This window comes from Octopus bimaculoides, chromosome 7 (genome assembly GCF_046866305.1).
Source record: "Octopus bimaculoides isolate indiv1 chromosome 7, ASM4686630v1, whole genome shotgun sequence".
In the NCBI taxonomy this organism is placed as follows: domain Eukaryota; kingdom Metazoa; phylum Mollusca; class Cephalopoda; order Octopoda; family Octopodidae; genus Octopus; species Octopus bimaculoides.
This window is the reverse complement of record NC_142934.1, coordinates 31143367-31160600: the sequence shown is the minus strand read 5'-3', so window position 1 is coordinate 31160600 and position 17234 is coordinate 31143367. Positions and strand designations below refer to the sequence as shown.

General features: G+C 37.2%; 1 protein-coding gene across 1 annotated transcript in view; it reads right to left on the bottom strand.

The window, feature by feature from the left end:
- LOC106873179 (tetraspanin-4) overlaps positions 1-16855 on the bottom strand; it is a 55989-nt gene extending 39134 nt beyond the window's left edge. Inside the window, exon 1 of the mRNA XM_089355104.1 lies at positions 16717-16855. The gene's annotated coding sequence lies outside the window, so the exon portion shown is untranslated. The remainder of the gene's footprint in view (positions 1-16716) is intronic.
- Positions 16856-17234: the final 379 nt, after the last annotated feature.

Here is a 17234-nt window from a genome sequence, read left to right as displayed (position 1 = left end):
CCTTCCTGGGCCTACCTCTTCCACAGGTTCCCTCAACTGCTAGGGTGTGGCACTTTTTCACACAGCTATCCTCATCCATCAGAGCATACTGGCTTCATTCCTACGCATGTCCTCATGCGAGCCTACGCATGTCCTCATGCGAGCCTACGCATGTCCTCAGCAGTCACGGCCCATGTTTCACTGCCATGTAGCATGGCTGTTCGTACACATGCGTCATACAGTCTGCCTTTAACTCTGAGTGACAGGTCCCTTGTATATATAATACAATAAGCTTGCAGCAGATCAAACTGATAAAGCCTTTTGTATGTATTGTGTTGGGAACAAGCATTCTATTCATGTGTACGGGAGTATATTTTCAACCACATATCTATGTGTATATATGTGTGTATGTATGTATGTATGTATGTATGTATGTATGCATGAATGTTTTTATGTACGTATGTATGCCTGTATGTTGTCAGCTGAATTTATTTAATGTGAGTCAGATTTTTTCTTTTCTTTTTTTATTAGAGTCTTGGGATTTCTAGTTTGTCATGTAGTTCTTTTGTTACAAAACTCAGAATATAAAAATATGTGTTCGTGTGAAATGGAATTGTATAGATTAAGTACATATTTCACATAACACAAGGTGTTTTAAGCCAGGGGTGTGGATGGGAATCAGTAGTTTAGAAATATAAACCACAATAGCACAAATAATGTATAAAAGGTGTGTTGAATCCATGGCATTTTGGACTTGGTGAATTAGATCTATTGATAAGATACATACAAGAAGATATTGCAACATATAGGCATAGATAAAGATATAGAACCCTTAGTACTATAAATTATAGGTGTGAAATGGATTGATTGTTAAGGCACATAACCTAGGGTATTGTAGAGCCAGATATGAATAGGCCTGCAGACCTCCTCATCCTGCTCCTCCTCCTGCTCCTCCTCCTCATCCTGCTCCTCCTCCTCTCAAGATGTATCTCACAATGCCAGGGATCCTTATTCCCCCCCATTAGCTTTACTAAGTTCTTAATTGCTTGCTGTGTATCTGTTAACAACATCAACATAGTCAAGTGGTCTTTGTCCTCTATGAGGATGTGGAAGTCTCCAGGATATAACATCTGATATAGATTGTTATTTAGCATGATTGTAGTGACTAGCAAAGTTTACTCTGTGCTGGGCAACAGTTGTAGAGCTGGTTGGAATCTGTCCATAAATTTCCTTTTTGGGCTCATGCTCATGCCATAAGATGTTTTGAGTCCCCATGAAAAGGATTTGTATGAGAGTTTCTCATGAGGAGAGGCTTATGTTACTGAAAACTATGCATGTGAATGATACTTACTTTTGAAGTAAATAATCTAGTTTCAGTAAACTGTAAAGATGAATGAGAATGTACAGTCAAAGTGGTTAATTGGTCTTAGAGAAGCAAATGAAATAACTTGTAAGCATAGTTAATGGTTAAAGTATCACAGAGATAAATTCAGGCTTGCAGCAGAAGATGAAAATATTGGGTTGTCTCATAAATAATGCAGTTTTATTATAATTTTAGTTTTCAAAATTAAGATAAACAAAGTTCTATTTTAATCTAAAATATACTCTCCTTCATTTTCTACAATGCTCTTCCATCTATCTGGTAGACTTGCAAGGCCCCTTTTCCAAAATTCACTTGTCCATGACAAAAATACTCCTCCAGTACTGTTCTGACTTTGTCTGCAGAATTCATATTTTTTCTGTCCAAATGATTTTGAAGACTGGAGATTAAATGATAATCAGCTGGGGCAATGTCCAGCGAATATGATGGGTGGGGTATCATTTCCCATTGAAACTGCTCCAGCCTTTGGAATGTCATCCTTGCCGTATGTGGCCGAGTATTATCCTAATAGAACACCTTTTGTCTTGAAACCAAAGATGGTCATATTTCTTCTAGCACTGACTTAAGCTACTCAAGCTGCTCACAGTAGGTCTCCTTTATTATCATTTGGTTTGGGTTTAAAAGTTCAAAGAGCACTAAACCTTTCATATTTCACCAAACAGATAACAACACCTTACGTGGGTGAAGATCTTCTTTAACCTAGGTTACCAGTGTTTCTCCTTTCCCTACCCACTGTTTTTGGCACTTGACATTTTTTAGGGAACCCATTTCTTGTCACCAGTCACTATTTGATTGTAAAAGGATTCATTCATGAGATGTGACAGGAAAGAAGAGCACACATTTACTCTGCACACGATTAGACTCAGAATGTTTGTGAGGAACCCATTCACCCAATTTGCTAACTTTTCTGATGGCACACAGGTGTTGAGGAATAGTTGAATGACCAAATCCAAGCTTCTCTGCTAGTTTCTCAATAGTTACAATGGAATTTTGTTACACTAGGGTTTGCAGGACATCCATGCCAAGCTCTATAGATCTTCCAGGATGAAGCTTGTCTTCTAGGCTGTAGTTTCCAGCTCAGAATTTCTGAAATCACCGTTGACACTAGCTTACGCTTATTGTCCGATCCTCATATACTGCATAAATATTCCTCACACTTTCCATTATGTTGCCTTTATTGAACTCATAAAGCAAAATATACTGAATATGCTCTTTTATCACTTCCATTATAGCACTGAAAAAAAAAAAATAACTGTTAAAATCGAATTGCCCTCTTCTAAACTTGCACTAAAAATAAGTACAAAGTAAAATTACTACCTGCTTTTATAGCAAATTGTTGCAGGTAGTTTATTCCATCCCCCTGCGACTTTTAGTTCATGCAATTGAAAAAAACTGCATTATTTATGTGATGACCCACTATTATAAGTTGATGCTTAATATCTTTATTTTCAAACATTTCTCAAATACAAATACAATACAAATACAACATAGTTGATATGTATGAGCCAACAAGGGGACCTATACTTGATTGCTAAACTAGCTAGATGTAGCAACCAAATCTCCTTTAAATTATACCATACCTTCTTTTAAAAAGGACACATATGATAAGGAGTGCCTAGACACAGGGTTGACCAGAAGCTAAACAAGAACAAGAACAAGAACAACAACAACAACAATAACAATAGACCTAATGTTTTCTTCTAATGGACTGTCTGATAGATGTGAATGTCTCAACTAAGTTTTCAGAGAAGAGAATATATATAGTAAATAAATAAAGAAGCTGGAGCCCCTTATACTGCCCCTTGTTTCTAATCTACCGATAAATTATTCATTTATTCAGAAGCTGGAACTTCTGCCAGTTGTTTCTAATCTGCCATAATGAAATAGCTTACAGTTTGTATTGCAGAGTTCAAATCTTGTGAGACACACTTCACCTTAAATTTTTCTGGGTTTGATACATAAAGTACCATTCAAGAAGAGTTGACCAACAAAATTATTAAGGTGTTGGATAAAATGCTTTCTGGTATTTGTTCCAGATCCTTGAATTTTGAGTTTAAATCCTACTGTTAAATTGGTAATAAGCTTAATCTGTAACCCAATTTAACACCTTCAACTGGCCCTTGGGTGATTGTAGCACAGTTGATTCTATTGCATCCATTTGAGCCAGGTATCCAATTTGAGGATATCATCCTCCTTCCTCCTATCCAGTTTTTGAAGACTCTGAAAAGGGTTAGGGGCACTGCTCTTCCTCTTGGCTAAAAGAAGCCAGAATGTTGATAGCTATAAGCATAAATATGAACTTAAAATCAGGGTCAAAATGCAAAAGTGCTGTAAACTATGCAAAAGTGCTGTAAACTATACATATGAATGATAATCTATAGGCAGATTAGAAAAAATAGGAAGATTATAGATGCTCCAGCTTCTGAATGAATGAACAATCTGGGCGAAGGTCAAGAATACACACTCCTGATCTTTAGGGTTAGGGTTACGCCAAAATTGGATGGTGTGCATATTCTTTACCTCTCCCTATTTATGTACATGTATATGAAAGATGTATGTGTGTGTGTGTGTGTGTGAGAGAGAGAGAGAGAGAGAGAGAGAGAGAGAGAGGGAGAGAGAGAGCAAGTGAGTGCCACTTGCACATACATGCAAACAATTTCATACATTACAACACACCTTCACTCACTCACTCACTCTTTTTCTCTTTCTCTCTCTCTCTCTCACACACACATGTCCATTTCATATACACGTACATCTTACACTTTCTCCTCTCTTTTACTTTCTCCTTTCACTTCAAAGCGAATGTCACCTTTTCACTTTATCCCCTCTTTTTCAATTTCTGCTCTCTTCAAAGCATACAGAAATTAAAACAATTTTATGGAAATTAACAATCATATGACTCCATATATGTTAAGTTGACAACTTTGCTTCTTCAAATGAAAGAATGTCATAAAATAACTTCCTTTGACACACACATACATGCATACACACACTCTAGGTAAAACTTCTGTGCTAATTATGTTAATTCTTGCAGTATACACGTGCAAATTTACACCTCAAACCCAATTGAAATTATCTTTTTCTATTGTGTAATTTGTTTGTGATGAGCGTATTTAAAACACTGATCTTCGATATAAACTTAAAAGGAAGTTTTCCCAGAAATCCTGTCCTTTACTGTTTCTTTCTGGCATGTCCGAGGTGACATTCCCACCCCAACCTTACATTTTTCCCTAAATTTCTTCTGATTCCTATGTTTGCGATACAGGAGATTAGGATTTCATCCACAAAACATGTTCACAATATTCTAATTTTCTCCCTCTCCACACCAAATTAATTTCTTTTACTTTTTTCAAATTTTTATTCTTGGTAATCCACGGAGAAAAAACAGACAGTACAAATCTTTAAGAATTTTACCCATCACCTCACCACTTTCAAAAAGCTACACACTCCCAATGTTTCACTTTTAGCTTTTTGGAAAGCAGGGAAGTTTCTTCAGAAATAATGTCGTTTACCTGTTGTTTCTAGCATGTCGGGTTTTCTGGTGCTGGTCTAGTATTTTTAAGTCTATTTCAGTAGAATTTTATGCATGCGGGCAACATCAGACAAAAGTGAAAGATTGGGAGATTTTTGCTTCTTGAAAGCTGGTAGGTGATGGATGGGTGAGGTGAGGTGCTCCTTTAAGAAAAATTAAACTAAAATATATATATATATATATCATTATATATAAAAATGAGAATGTGTGTCTGTCTGTCTGTCTGTCTGTGTGAATCCCTAAAACTCGAGAACTACGCGACCAATTTCATTCAAATTTTACACATGCCTTACTTAGGGTTCCAGTTGTGTTTTAGTCAAAAAAAATTATTAACTTCTTGCAGAGTTCGAGCACACGGCAACATAATATCTCCTCCACTATTAAAGTATTACGTGTCAAAAGTGAAACAAAAACACTCATGTCAAATACTTTCACTTTAAAATGAAACTATTCCACTAACTGAAACAATCACATTTCGATACTGTAGTGACAGATACTTTCACAGAGAGAGAGAGAGAGAGAGAGAGAGAGAGAGAGAGAGAGAGAGAGAGAGAGAGAGAGAGAGAGAGAGATGTATATGTATACATATACATGTATATGTACACCATTTCGATACTGTAATGACAGATACTTTCAGAGAGAGAGAGAGAGAGAGATGTATATGTATACATATAGATGTACACGTATATGTATATATATATATAGATCTATACATACATGTATATGTATACATATGTGTAGATGTATATATATATAGATGTACATGTAATATGTACACATATATACATATATACATGCATACAGATATCTATACATATATACACCCATCACACACACATACACATGCACACAAACACACACATTAGTCATTTGTTTTCTTATCCAAAACTACGTCAAAAGTACTGAATGGATCTTTATGAAATTTGGAAATTATATTCTTTGCATAACGGCCATAACTCCCATGAAAATTCATATATTTTTGATGTTGATGAAATTTTAACCCGAACATAACAGATGAGCATTATTTAGAAAATGATGTCACACGTTATAGAGGCTACCATTCTTTCTGGATGTGCAAAAGGGGATGACGTCTTTATTCCAATAATTCCTCTTACTCCATCAGGAGCAGACATTCCTTTTACATTCAGAAGACTACAATTCCCCCTTCGTGTGACTTTTGCCATGTCCATAAACAAATATCAGGGTCAAACACTGTCTGTAGCTGGTCGTCTCTTGGAAGAGCCCTGCTTCTCACATGGACAACTGTATGTTGGCTGCTCAAGAGTGGGCAGCAACAAAAAACCTATTTGTATATTCTCCACAAGGGAAAACAAGGAACATAGTTTACAATGAGGTCTTATAATCACAACAGCAAGAAAGTATGTACATGATCACCTTCTTTTACGAAACTTCATTGACTTTCATATATTTATATTGATATACATATATATACGTGTGTTTGGGTGCGTGTGTGTATATACATCTCTATATATAAAGATGATGCGTAGTCTAGACAGCGTTTTTAGATTTCATTATTCTCTTTAACCCGGGCAACGCCGGGTATTTCTGCTAGTATGATATATATTTCCCAGATTCCTAATCTCTGTATTTTTCTACGTAGATAACAAAAAAAAAAAAAGAAATAAAAAGATTTGGAAAAAAGTTACAAATTAAGAAACTGCAGAGGGGATAGAAGGAAATAAAAATTTTGAAAACGTAATTTCTGGACAAAATTGTATTAACAGCCTTTTATATGATGAAACAACACATAGTTTCTGATCCTTCTTAAGAACAGAAAACTCTTTCATGCAAACCCATGCAAATTGTTCCCTCGCATTTCACTATTAAACAAAAAATAACTTCCATTATTCCATTAACTATATATCAGCTGTGCCGATTCTGCCCATAAGAAAGGAGCAAATAATACAATGTGCTCGTAGGTCAAAACACCCAAGCAACACTGTGATGCTTTGCTAGTAAACAATAAGAATTTTGTTAAATACTCAGAAGTATCCCAAGAGGTAGTAGATAGTTTGTATTACTTTGGTGAACAAATTAGCAGTGAAGAAGATTTTTCTGAAAGTATAGTTGCTTGTGTAAGAACAAACTGGAGCAAGTTCAGAGGGTTATTACCTCTGTTAGTAAGAGATTCTGAAAGCATGATGTCTATACACACTGCTGGGCCCCTTACCCAGTTTGCCCCTGTCAAATCTTCCTCCATCACTCCTTCACCTGTTTACCACTCATCCCCCTGTCATTCTCTTAATTATAACAGTATACCACTGCTGTAATTAAATGAGAGCAGAACTACATACTTCCTTTTCTATGTGACCACTCCCCAGCATCCCTTTCTTTGATATTTATCCCTCATTCTTAACACTGTTGCTCCATACTCACATTTTCCATTGATCACCATTTCTGTGCTACTAGTTATTTTTCCATCTCCTCTGAACCACTTTCTATTGATTTACTCAGAGATACATAGGAGTAAATGTACCTTTTACCATATATCTCTCATCTACCCACACTTTCTTGCAACCTATTTACACCACTCACTCATCATCATGCTTTTTATTCATCCTTCCTCTGTCTACTGTATTATTATTATTGTTGTTGTTGTTGTTGTTGCTTTACTTCTCAGAGTGCTCAATCTTGTTTACTCTGGTAGATTCTGTGAGAGCAGACAGTAGCTTGCTGTCCTGCTGTCAGAGGTTTCACAGGGTCTATCTTTCCATACATTATAAGCTTTTGTACTTGTTTCTTAACTATTGTGGAAGACATTCAACATCCAAGTACCAATCTCAAAATCCTAGCTGTCCCTAGCAGTGCAGCTTTTTGAGCTTGCTCTGCTCTCATGTCAATTCTGCCTTCTCTGACATATTTCTTGAAAATGGTTGTTTGTGCTCTAAGTTTCCCCACAGCTACTGGAATGACAGACACTCTCCTCATAGTCCACATTCTTGAAATTTCATTTTTTAATCTTTTCAATCTTTTCTAGTTCTTTGTCATCTATGCATGCATCCCCAGGAATTGCAATATCTATAATCTTGGTTTCTTTTTTTCCTTTTTTCCTCAACAATATCTGGTCTCCAAGCCTTGATTAGGGAGTCACATTGGATTGTAAAATCCGACAGTATCTTATATTCTTTGTTCTCAGCAATTCTTTCTGGTTCATGTTTGTATCATTTCCATGCTTTGTTAAGGCCATACTTTTCACATAGCCTATAGTGGATGAACTTGGTCAAAGTATCATTCTTCCTTATGTAGTGCTTTTGGGCCAGCTTGCAACACTCACTCACAATATGTGAGATTGCTTTGTTTCTGCTGCCACACATCCTACAACGGTGCAGTTTGCTGCTCTTATCTATTAGGAACTTGGTGTAATTAGTTCTCAGAGCTTGTTTCTGGGTGCTACATATCAAATGTCTCAGTGAATCCTTTCAAATTACTTTTTCTTAGCCAGCTCCAAGTGTTGATCTTATCTTTTCCTTCAGTTTCTCTGAGGTGTTTTTCCAATTGTTTATTCTTTCATCTTCATCTTGTTTCTTAATTTTTTGTGGGTGCATCACATTTTCAGTAGGTATTGTATTATTAATTCTGACAGCAGCAAGTAAGGATTGACTCTGCTGTTTGATGTACCATCCTAGACTGTTCTTCTCATTGACAACACAGGTCTTGCATCCTATGAGGCCTCTTCCTAGGCACATAGTCTGTTAGTATTGCTTTTGGGGTGTGGTTCCTTGTTAATTGTTATCACCTTTCTGGTTTCCTGTCCATTTCCTCAAGCTCGTTTATGTCCCTCTTGATGTTAACCACCTCCAAAAATTTCCCACACGAAGTTAGCTCTGTATTCCAGTTTTTCATTGATCTTCTAATAAAATTTGTTGTGTTATCAGACACCTGTACCAGCTCAAAACTTACTAAAATCCAGGAATGGGAGACCATGTCATATGCTTTCTTATAATCGATCCACACCATGCCCAAGATAGTAAGTCTTTTCTTTCAGTTGTTCAGTACCATTCTGTCTATCAGAAATTGTTTTTTTATCCCTCGACTTTTCCTTTTGCATCCTTTCTGTTCCACTGGCAGTTTATCATTCATTTCCAGAAAGTTGTACACATAATAAGATATTATTCCTGTCATCAGCTTCCATATCAGGGTCAGACTGGTGATAGGCGAGTAATTATCCACCGCATCAGGAGCAGACAAGTGATTGCTTGTTCTTTCATCTTCACCTGCTACACTTCCATGTTGCTGAGGTGTGTGCAGCGTTGTGTGCATGAGCTTTTTTGGTTGGTGGGGGAGTACAAACTCTTCCTGGTATTATATTGCATCAGTATGTTTTGTTATGAGGTTTGGCTGCAGCCTTTTGCTGTATTGATGTTTGTATTATGTGTTGTGTGAGCAATAAAAGTTGTGATCTTCTGTTAGGTACCCATCTTGATGTGGAGGTTGTTTAATATTATTGCATATTTACAATATAGAGTGTGTCTTATGTTTGTGGATTGTTTTATTTCAGTTGTACTATTAAATTGATAGTGCCTTGCATAGGATGCAGGCTGTCCATAGCAGGGTTTTTCTGATATATAGTCATAGCTTTTACATTTTTATTCAAATGCTTCTTTTTATCATACTCTATTCTCCAGTTATTACTGGTATTGTTTTTACTTTCATGCCCCACACCTTGAATACTTCAGTTTCAAGATCTTTATACTATGACATTTTTCTCCCCTCTTTTTGGGCAATATTTTAGTTAGAAGGGACTGCAATGTCTATCAGTTAGAAGACTCTTTTTTTCAGTCTGTGATTATTATGCCTGCATGATAAGCTTTGATTTCTTTGTCAGTTTGAACAGGAATATTCCAGATGATTGTGGCCTGGTTGTTGTCATATACCTTGTTTGACACACGTTTATACCATTTCTTGTTAGTTTTATGTTGTAATGTTGGCATATTGTCCAGTGGATATAGCTACTTACTCGATTATGTTTGTATATATATTCAGATTTGGCAAGGACTGGACAGCCAAAGATGATGTGGTCAACTATCTCATTGTGCTGGTTGCACATTCTGCATTTGGTGTTAAAGCTTGTTTTTGTTATTTTACTTTGATGGTTGTTTGTGGTCAATAATTGGTCATGTGCAGTGAGAATCAGTCCTTCAGTTTCTGCTTTTAGTCCAGAGCTTTTGAACCATAGTTGGCTTTTATTTAGGCTCACTTCTTCTCTGTCAAGCCTTGCAAGGTATTGGCCATGGAGTGATTTTTCACCCCATTTCTTCTTTAGTCTGTATCACAGTTCTGTTTTCATGTTTTTTGTCTCTTTGACCATTTCTGCTATGTTGTCATCTGAGATCAGTGTATCAAAGTAGTTTGTTTCGATTTTGAATTTTGTTGCCTCCTTGTCTATAGAGAAAAGCATGTACTTCAGTTTTTTGTTTTGGTTTATTATATATAGCAATCTTTCACTTTTTGCTTCTATATATTTTTCTAGTCCAACCGTTGTTATTTCATAGTAGTTCTCTATCTGTATCAAATTGCAACCTGCTTCTGAATGGAGTAGATATATTCTGACTGTGTTTGCTTTGGGGTTGTGACTTCAGTGTGCTGTTAATAGTTTTCTGGTTTTTCTAAGTTTCTCAATTCACTAAACTTTCAGTTTATTATGTTGAAGCTGTAATTTATGATTGGTATGGCTAGCATGTTTATCCTTATTATCTTATTTTTAGCATTGGGTTTAGTGTTTAATATTAGTCTAACTCTTCTGTAATATTCACTTCTAATTTCATTTCTGTCTGTTGTATTTTAGCTATTTTGTCTCTTCCTAGATACTTGCATGGGTGATTGTAGTCTAATTCTCTGATTTCTGTGTCTATGTCAAGTGCAGTGTTTTCAGTGCTGATTAATTTGCCTCTTCTCAGTGTCACTTTGGCACATTTGTGCAACTCCATGCACATCCTGATGTCCTTGCTGAAACTATTGACAATCTTTAGACGGCTTTTCTGCTCTGTGGTATTTTTAGTGAAAGTTTTTAAGTCATCCATTCATAGGAGATGATTTATACTTTGTCCATAGCATCTGTAATCCATAGGGGTTTCATTTAACAAGTTTGTTAGTGGGGTCAGAGCAAGGTAGAAAAGCAGGTGGGGACAATGAGTCTCTTTGGAAAAGTTCCTCTTATTATGAGTATAAGGCAGGTTTTAATGACTTGTGATTAATTTTTCAGTGTCATGCTGACTTCCCAGTTTGCCTTTGCATGGCTGATATATTTTAGGGGTGTTGGAGCTGCTTTATTTGTGTGGAGAAACTCCAGTATCCATGAGTGTGGAACACTGTTGAATGCTTTCAGATAATCAAGCCAAGTCATGTTGAGGTTTGTCTTTCTTTATTGTTATTGTTATTGTTAATGTTGTTGTTGTTGCTGTTGTTGTTGTTGTTGTTGCTGTTGTTGTTGTTGTTGTTGCTGTTGTTATTATTATTATGCTGCTGCTCCGCATCTTTTCTGTACTGATAATGATTACTTCCTTCACTGTCCCCTTCCCCCCCCGGCTCATATTTATCATCAACCACCCCTCCATCTTTGTTCATCACTCACTACATCCACCCCCACTTCCATCTCTAACCCTAACCTTAATTCTCACACACATTTGTAATCCGCCCACATTTCCTGTTCCTCTGTCCTCACCCTCTCTTCTATTCCGCTTCTTTCCCCTGACACCTCACCACCATCGTTTTTATCTCTCTTTCCTAGTCCTTCCTGATTACTCCTCTTCCATGGAATGCGAAGCAGTCATGTATCTCTGCTCCAGCAAGAAACATGTTCTTGTCCCTTCTTTCATACTTTATCCTCTCAACAGCATAAACCCACCTCCTTCACAACTACACTTCCATTCAGTCAGGAGGGATTTTTGTCTTGCACATAATATGGTGACTACACAAGAGCTGCTACTTTGAAAGAACAGAGCAACCAGTACACACTTTAAAGTAGTTGGCCCTAGTAAGAGCAACCAGCTGTAGAGACTGTGCCAAAGTAGACATTGGAGCATGATGTTGTCCTCTGAACCAAACAAACCATAGCATAGAAGATGGAGATTATATGATGATGATTTATGTGTTTTATACACACACACACACACACACACACACACACACACACGCACACACACACCCGTGCACACACACACACATCCATACAGACATACATACATACACACACACACACACATATATATATATAATCAATTTTTTTTCTCCATTTTTTTTCTCCGTGTTTTTCTCCTTGTCTCCGTATTCTTTCTGTTGAAGAGTGTAGCTCGAAACGTCAAAGACTTTTCGTATTCCCGAGCGTCATACTAATATATACTTTTGTTATTTACACCACCTGTCCTCGTCTGTTGTTATTATTTGTATATTCTCCCATATATATATATATATATATATATATATATAAAGCTCATAAGTCATCATCATAATGCAATCTCCATCTGCAATGTAGCTACACATGTGGTATTAATGATTTCTTTTCCTTCTTTTAACTTTTCCCTTCTCCTTGAGACGTCAAACTCTCTCTTTTTACTGAACATCAAGCTTATACATTCCTTGTGCATGCCCTCTTGTTTGTTGATTTTATTATTTGTTTATTTGAATTAACTATATATATATATATATATAAGTGTGTGTGTGTGTGAGAGTGTGTGTGTGTGTGTGTAATATATATATATGTATACATCATTTAGTGTCTGTCTTCCATGCTGATATGGTTTCAACTGTTTTACATTCTTCCTTGCGCCAACCACTTTACCAAGTATACTGGTATGTGTGTGTGTGTGTGAGTGTATGTGTGTGTGTGTGAGTGAGTGAGTGAGTGTGTGTGTGTGTGTGTGTGTGTGTGTGTGTGTGTGTTCAATGCATGCATACATACATGCATACATACAGCAAAAATCTTATAGTTTCTCCAAAGCAATGCTCAGGCTTTCTATCCATACACAAAACTGATACAAATTTTGCACGTTAACTTGCACAGCTTACTAATTCCTTATATGATACACAAAATCTACTAATCTCATCCAAGTCAGCAGCAAACTGCATGTAGTTCTACCTAAATGAAAAAATAACAACACTCCAATACATTTATCTTTATCATCAAAAAAAGCTACAATGATTGCAATTGAAAGCTTTTGTGGGTAATATTCTAAAGTGTGTCAATGGTTTTTAAATACTAAAATTCATATGTGATGGGCTCAGAAAAAGATTTTCACTTTCAGGAGGCAATGATATATTTAGCTTGGAAGAAATTGACCCATTCTTGGACATCTGATCAAAGTGATCTTTTAAAGCAAATATTCTGTGATCTTGTTGAACAAATTGTCTCATATAATTTAGAAACAAGGATACTTCCTATAAAGGCTTTAAAAATAATCACATGAACGTTACACTTCACTTCTGTGTATGGTACAATTGAATCTTATGAAAGGAAAAGTCATTCAATACTCAATTAAATCCATGGAACTTTATCACTCGCCTCACAAAAATGTGTGGCATTGTAGAATATAATTTGATATACTCTGCTTTGGAGCAAAAGATGTGCTAGCGTTGTCATTTGTTCATTGGAGAATTCAGACAGTTGGTGGGGAAAGTAACAAGCACTACTGTCTCCTAGCTAGATGTCATCATCAGATATGAAGAGCTAGGCCTTGGGTAGTGATGTAGGATTATGAATTCTGGGAAATTTTGAGGTGTGTTTTGACTGAGTTCACCAAGTGATGATGATGATAATGGTGACAATGATGATATATGCACGCACACACACAGTTGTCTGTCCAGTGATTGCTGAATTTGCCTCTCCATTTATGCAATGAACCAACAACTTCATGAGACAATAATATTATACAAATAATAATAATAATCCTTTTTACTATAGGCACAAGGCCTGAAATGTTTGGGGAAGGGGCTTGTCGATAACAACAACCCTGATACTTTATTTTATTGATCCTGAAAGGATGAATGACAAAGTCAACCTCACTGGAATTTGAACTCAAAATGTAAAGGCAGACGAAATGCCTCTAAACATTTTGTCTGACATACTAATGATTCTGCCAGCTCACTGCCTCTCTCACTCAATAGCAATAATAATAATTAACCACTTCTCCTCCATCTCACTTTCCTTAAAACAGTTGAAAGTTTGATTGAAGAAGAAAGTGTCTTTCCTCTATCCTTTCAGCCTTGTCCATCCACCACACAACCTCTTTCACCATAATCACTAGACAGAGGAAGACTGCCTGCTGTCTTGTTAAAGGATGGTGGTCGGATGATTCTCATGATGGATTCAGCCAGGAGTCAGATTTGTCCAACACATGATAACAGCTGTTTGACATAACTTCATATGTCAGCAATACTCATACTCTGCCCAAGTGCATGCAGAATGGTATTGTCAGCTCAGATAATCCTGCCTGACAGTGCTTCCATACTTGTAGAGTTTATCTGGGCAAGGAAGCTGTCAGATGGGACTGTCTGAGATGTGCACAGAGTGATGTAACCATTCTGAGTGCACTTGTGCAGTGTCCAAGTATTGCTGATTAGTGGTGCTAATGCTAATAATGGTGGAGGCGCAATGGCCCAGTGGTTAGGGCAGCGGACTCGCGGTCATAGGATCGCGGTTTCGATTCCCAGACCGGGCGTTGTGAGTGCTTATTGAACGAAAACACCTAAAAGCTCCACGAGGCTCCGGCGAGGGATGGTGGCGAACCCTGCTGTACTCTTTCACCACAACTTTCTCTCACTCTTACTTCCTGTTTCTGTTGTGCCTGTAATTCAAAGAGTCAGCCTTGTTACATTCTGTGTCACACTGAATATCCCCGAGAACTACGTTAAGGGTACACGTGTCTGTGGAGTGCTCAGCCACTTACATGTTAATTTCATGAGCAGGCTGTTCCATTGATCGGATCAACTGGAACCCTCGACGTCGTAAGTGACGGAGTGCCAACAACTAATAATGATAATGATAATAAATAACAACAACAACAACAACAACAACAATAATAATAACACACACACACACACACACATGTGTAATAATATCCCACATAACCATGGACAGCTAACTTCAGTTGGCTCACGAGATGCCTACTAGCCCTAGCTTCTGCGCTGCTCTATTAACCTCTGGTAAGTTGGCAAACTTCCTCTCCTGAGCATCTTCCAAGTATTCTTTCCAGGGAACTGTTAGTTCCCACATGACCCTCCCCACTGCTTGATGAAATTTGAGATCATTATTCCTGGGCAGAGTTGGTATGATGTGTCCTAGAAACATAGATACATACATACATGTATGTATGTATGTATGTATGTATGCATGTGCGTGTGTGTGCTTGTGTGTGTGTATGTTCTCTTTCTCTTTTTGATCTTAGAGTAAATTTTGACCAGCCACCTACTTGGTAGCAAGGTTGTGAAGGAAAATATTTTCTTTTAACCATCATCATTTAAACCTTAAGAAAGTCTTGCAGATTTTTATAGCCCCAGATATCATGAATTAAAGATTTGAATTAAAGCTTTGCATTCTTTCCCCAAGATCCCAAGTTTAGCCATACTTTGTAACACATGGGCTTATATATGTATGTATGTATGTATGTATGTATGTATGTATGTATGTATGTACGTGTGTGTATGTGTGTGTGTGTGTATACTGGATGAACCATTTTAATTAAGTTATGTAAAACCCTATCAGTTACTTTTGCCCTTGATCTTGTGAACCTTCTTTTCAATTTTGGTCTTGTTGACTTTTGGTCATATCACCTTTCCCATCTGAGGGATTTTGTCTCCTTTTTGAGAATAGAATAGAAACATCTGCTATTTGATGCCTCTCTGAACTACAGAAACCATTTCAGTTTCCTTTGAAGCTTCTTTGATTTGTATTTGACATCTGAATGCCTGATGAGACAATTGAACCCAAAAATTATTGATAAAAATTATTGAATAAAACTAACCACTACTACTACTACTACTACTACTACTACTACTACTACTACTACTACTACTACTACTACTACTACTACTACTTCGATGAGACAGATCTTTTACAGCTGGATACCCTTCCTGTTGCCAACCCTCACCTATTTCCAGGTAAAGTAATATTTCCCCATGGCCAGGCATGATTTTCATGGAGGGCTAGAAATGAATGACATAGTGATACTCATTTACAACCGTTACACAATGTCAAGACACAGGTACACACACACACACACACACACACACACACACACACACACACACACACACACACACACAACAAACTTCTTTCAGGTTCTATCTACCAAATCCACTCACAAGGCTTTGATTGTGTTGGGGCTATGTTTGAAGTCACTTTCCCAAACTGTTGCACAGTAGGACTGAACCCATGACCACACGATTGGGGATCAAGCTTCTTAACAACACAACCACACCTGTACCTATCAATGATATCCACAATTAAAGTTGAGTATAAGTGAGGTTAGTCATGAGTGAGTTTGAACACGAGTGTTACCAGCCATAAGGGAGACTATGAGAATGAGTGTAGGTTGACCACATGTGTAGGGCTTCCAATAGGTGTTGGTGATTATGGTCATTAGTATTGAGTGGTTATGGACATGACATTGAGTGAAAGGAGGACAATAATAAGAAGAGTGTAGCTAAATATGAGTGGTGTAAGTGAGTGTACGTGATAGTGTAATAGTTAAGATAGCGCGCTAAACTGGCTAAATGGATAAATAGGTAGGTAAATAGACAGGAGGCTTTTTTTGTATAGGGTACATACATATAAGTAGGGTAAAGTATAAATAAAGAAACACAGCCCTACCTCCACACATTCAAAGTAATCCTTAGGGATTTTGTGGTCAGTTTAGCTCAAACTCCTTTATGATACGCTGTATGTTTTGAGTATAGCAAATCTTCTGAATGGTTTCTATGATGTAAGTGCTTACACATACACACACGCACACACACACACACACACATACATACACATATACGCACTCACACACACACTCACATACAGACATTTATAGCATAAACTGTGTCCTTTTTAACCCTGTGTGACCCATAGCCAAACTTGTCTGTCAACTTCCCACAGTGAGTGCTGACAACTTTCTTCAGTAACGTTGTCCCTTTGTCATAGATATCTGTGGTAAACTGGTAGAACCTGTTGGTAGTGGTAGTGCAGTGTGTGTGTGTGTGTGTGTGTGTGTGTGTGTGTGTGTGATGGAGCTGACAGTTTATTTGTATGTCTGTTGGTGAATTTTGTAGTGTATGCAGGTGATTTTATGTTGTGTTGTATGTATGTGTGTGTGTATGTGTGTGTTTGTATATTGTAGTGTG